Here is a 4654-nt window from a genome sequence, read left to right on the forward strand (position 1 = left end):
CCACTTTGAAAATTGTCTCGTTTATTGTCAATAATATACATTTACTTTAAGGACGACTCCGTGAAATTACATTGCCAATTGCAGCTACTGAGATGGGAGATACAAGTCCTTGCCCTCGTACAGCCACACATAGCATATGCGCATGTGCACGGAATCACTTCACGCTGGCCACAGCGTGGTAGCCAGGGTTCCAAAACAGCCGCGAAGTTGAGCCTCACTCTGGAACATTCTTAATCGTTGCGCAAATCAAATCAACGTTTACAGTTTAGCAGCGAAATGCTTATGTTACGGTCTCCTAACAACCGTACAAAAAAGTTATCAAGAAATGTCAGAACTAATCCAATGTAATAACCCAAATGCAATTTATACACTGGATGAATTTACACAATATTTACTAAGAGTGATCTGTACAGTTGTAGATAGTGAGCGAAGTCAATAATCCAGTATATAAATGTATATATTGTATGAAACTAAAATGCAATGTACAGCATTAGAATTAGCTATGTCAAGAATACAATATTTAAACCTCATGATAAAATAGAATTAGCAGAAAAGTAGCTTCTGAACGAGTCCAGAATATATGTATGTGTATAGATGCGTATAACAATAGTTAAGAGTGATCAATGACTAGAATACATAGTAAGTGGGTAAAATGGCGTCAGCATTATTAAAATGTTCAATTACTATGTACATCGGTCAGCAGTCTACGGTGCAGGGTAGAGTAATGGGTGGTAGCTGGCTAGTGACAGTGTCTGAGGTTCAGGGCAGGGTACTGGATGGTGACTGTTTAACAGTCTGATGGCCTGGAGTTTTTCAGTCTCTCGGTCCCAGCTTTGATGCACTTGTACTGTCTCCGCCTTCTGGATGGTAGTGGGGTTAACAGGCCGTGGCTCACGGAATTTATTCAGCCTATTGAAGAGGCACGGTTGCACCGGTCGGTGTGAAGGGAGCATTTCAGATCCTCAGTGATGTGCACGCAGAGGGCTTGAAGCTTTTGACCCTCCGCTGCAGCTACATCAGGGGTGGATGAGGGCGTGTTCTCTCTGCCATCTCCTGTTGTCCAAGATCAGCTTCTTCGTTTTGTTTCCATTGGCGGAGAGGTTATTTTCCTGGCACCGCTCTGCCTCTCACCTCCTCCCTGTAGGCTGTCTCATCGTTGTTGGTAATCAGGCCTACCACTGTGGTGTCATTAGTAAACTTGATTGAGTTGGAGATGTGTGTGGTCACGCAGTCATGGGTGAACAGGAAGTACAGCAGGGAGCTGAGCGTGTACCCCTGTGTGGCTGCTATGTTGAGGATCAGAGTGGAGGAGGTCTTGTTGCCTACCTTCACCACCTGGTTGGCCTTGGCCTGTCAAGAAGTCTAGGATCCAGTTGCACAGGGAGCAATCTGAGTTTAGTGATGAGCTAGGAGGGCACTATGGCATTGAAGGCTGAGCTGTAGTCAATGAACAGCCTTCTTACATAGGTATTCCTCTTATCCAGGTGGGATAGGGGCAGTGTGCAGTACATTGGCGATTGCGTCGTCCGTGGAATCGGACGGGTAAATTGGAGGTGATATGATCCTTAACTAGATTCTCAAAGCGGTCAGTTACCTTCTCATTTCGGTCAGTTACCTTCGCTTTCTTGGATACAGGAACAATAATTGAAATTTTGAAGCATGTGGGGACAACAGACAGGGAGAGATTGAATGTCTGTAAATACTACAAAATGTACCCGCTATTCTGTTTAATTTCTGCACGTAGCCTACGTATTATCGATGAGTCTACCTTTAATTTAAATTAACAGTTATAGGCCTAATTTTTGGAAATGTCCAACATAATACATTATTTGGGATTATGGTATGGTTGACCCAACCACAAACAATTAAGTGTCACTTTAGTTAGCTACAGTATGATTATCATGAGGCTATACTCACCATTTTCATTGTGATCACGAACGCGCACGTGCGTGTGCAGGCCAGAAAGTATTTGTAGATGAGGATTCCCCCCGTATGTTGATGACAAATCTTTTTGATTATCACCCCTGATCATCTTGGACAACCAAATATTTTTTGTTTAATTCGTACCTTTCGCAATAACTCCGAAGCATTCATTTGACAAGCTTAGAGATATAGCTGTCGTGTGAATTGACCTAATTTGCCTTATTTTTTATTTTAATTTTCAAAATGTGAAAAAATACAACATTCAAGTTTTTGTGATGGACTTAATGCAGCCTGTTGGAGCTAACGCCATTTAGACCAAATACGACTGTAGGCATTCATCTACATAGACCACAACCATATCCATATTATAGATAATAATTACCTGATCATTATTGTTATTAATATTAGCCTGTTATTATTACAATGTATGAGTTAATTTAATATGACATGATGTGTGGTGGATGGTGTAAGGCCTGGGTGTCAGCATCGCGAAAGTCCACCACCAGCACCGCGAAAGACTGTTAACTGTATAATAAGACTGTGCACTTCCGTTAAGAAGTAATTGCAGGATATTGTTAGGCCTTACACTATCCACCATTTGCTAGCTCATTTATGCATATAACTGGACACAGTTTACCCCTCACCCCCTGTCCCTCTCTTGACTATGGAGAGAGAAAATGTAAGTTTTCATTTCTGTCAATTCTACACATTTTGCAATGGGGGAGAAGGGAAAATGTTTCAGTTTGAACCAAAACTTTCTGCAATTCTACAAAGCTGGCCGTGACCTCAAGGAGGCCCCCATAGAATTTGTTAGTCACTCTTATGAAAATGTCATATTGTCATAATTTTCATAAGTCATGGCAAAATGGGTAGAATTGCAGGAAATTTGCTGTTAAAACCTTCCTGATCATGCAAAAGTATATATTAATTCACCATTAAATTGTTGTAAACCAGTATAAATAATGGATAATACAGTGCCTTCAGAAAGTATTCAGACCCCTTGACTATTTACACATTTTGTTACTTCACAGACTTATTCTAAAATGGATTGAACAAAAAAAATCCTCAGCAATCTACACACAATACCCCCTAATGACCAAGTGAAAACAGGTTTTTAGAAATGTTAGCAGATTTAAAAAAGAGAAATACCTCACTCGGACAGAGCTCTAGAGTTCCTCTGTGGAGATAGGAGAACCTTCCAGAAGGACAACCATCTCTGCAGCACTCCACCAATCAGGCCTTTATGGTAGAGTGATCAGACAGAAGCCACTCCTCAGTAAAAGGCACGTGACAGCCCGATTGGAGTTTTCCAAAAGCAACCTACAAATTCTCAGACCCTGATAACCAAGATTCTCTGGTCTGATGAAACCTTGAACCCGATCGAACATCTCTGGAGAGATCTGAAAATAGCTGTTCAGTAACGCTCCCCATCCAACCTTGAGAGGATCTGCAGAGAAGAATGGGAGAAACTCCCCAAATACTAGTGTGCCAAGTTATACCCAACTTGAGGCTGTAATCGCTGCCAAAATACTGAGTAAATGGTCTGAAATACTTATGTAATGTGATATTTCAGTTTTTCTTTTACATTTTTGATATATTAGCAAACCATTCGAAAAACCAGTTTCAGCTTTGTCATTATGGTGTATTGTGTGTAGATTAATGAGGGGGAAAAAAACTATTAAATACATTTTAGAATAAGGCTGTAACCTAACAAAATATGGAAAAGTCAATGCGTCTGAATCCCTTCCGAAGGCACTGTATATTCCTTTTCACAGACATTTTTTCACCACAGTATATCCAATGTCCAAATGGTTAGTTGTAGTGAAGGGAGAAGTCATAACATTCGCAATGAGAAATTAGTGAGAACTTTAAAATCCTGCCTTCAATGATTCCCATTTGAATGGACTTAAATACCCCATATTCTAATTAATTCTGTTGTCAGACTCCTTGACAGAGAGTGAAGAATCTGACTAACTCCAATTAACACCTCCTAACAAGCTAGAGTTCTGATCGCTCTGGCCTTTCAGGAAGGAAGCATGCAAGAAATAGACTCTTTGGGGAACAGAGTTTAGAGCAAAACATCTTCCTTGTTTGCTCTGTGTTAATGTCAGTGAATCATTGTATTCAGTAGCATCTGACGAGCTAAGTGCTCTTGTTTGCTCTTGTGTATTGACCTCTGCCTATAACACCAGGCATGAGGTGTGGCCATACAGTCAACTACGTAGCTTGACATTTAGGCTTGTCAAGTGAACGCCCAAGATATTTAACAATTGAAGCTTGCCTTGAAGGAAATTAGTGCTTTAAAATTAGCCTGTATAGATATTGGAGGGCAATGCAGCACAGGGCCACTAATGTCTCAAGGGGCCAGTAGCCTTGAGGCTATACACTAGAGGGCTGCTTGCATTGGTGGTGCCTGAAGACCTTTATAGCATAAACTCAGCAATAAAAATATAATTTTCAAAGATAATTCGTAAAAATCCAAATTGTAAAGGGTTCAAACACTATTTCCCATGCTTGTTCAATGAACCATAAACAGTTAATGAACATGCACCTCTGGAACGGCCATTAATTAAGACACTAACAGCTTAGAGACGGTAGGTAATTAGGGTCACAGTTATTAAAACTTAGGACACTAAAAGAGGCCTTTCTACTGACTCTGAAAAACACCAAAAGAAAGATGCACGAACTTGCCTTAGGCATGCTACAAGGAGGCATGAGGACTGCAAATGTG

Source organism: Oncorhynchus gorbuscha, linkage group LG09 (genome assembly GCF_021184085.1).
Source record: "Oncorhynchus gorbuscha isolate QuinsamMale2020 ecotype Even-year linkage group LG09, OgorEven_v1.0, whole genome shotgun sequence".
Lineage (NCBI taxonomy): Eukaryota > Metazoa > Chordata > Actinopteri > Salmoniformes > Salmonidae > Oncorhynchus > Oncorhynchus gorbuscha.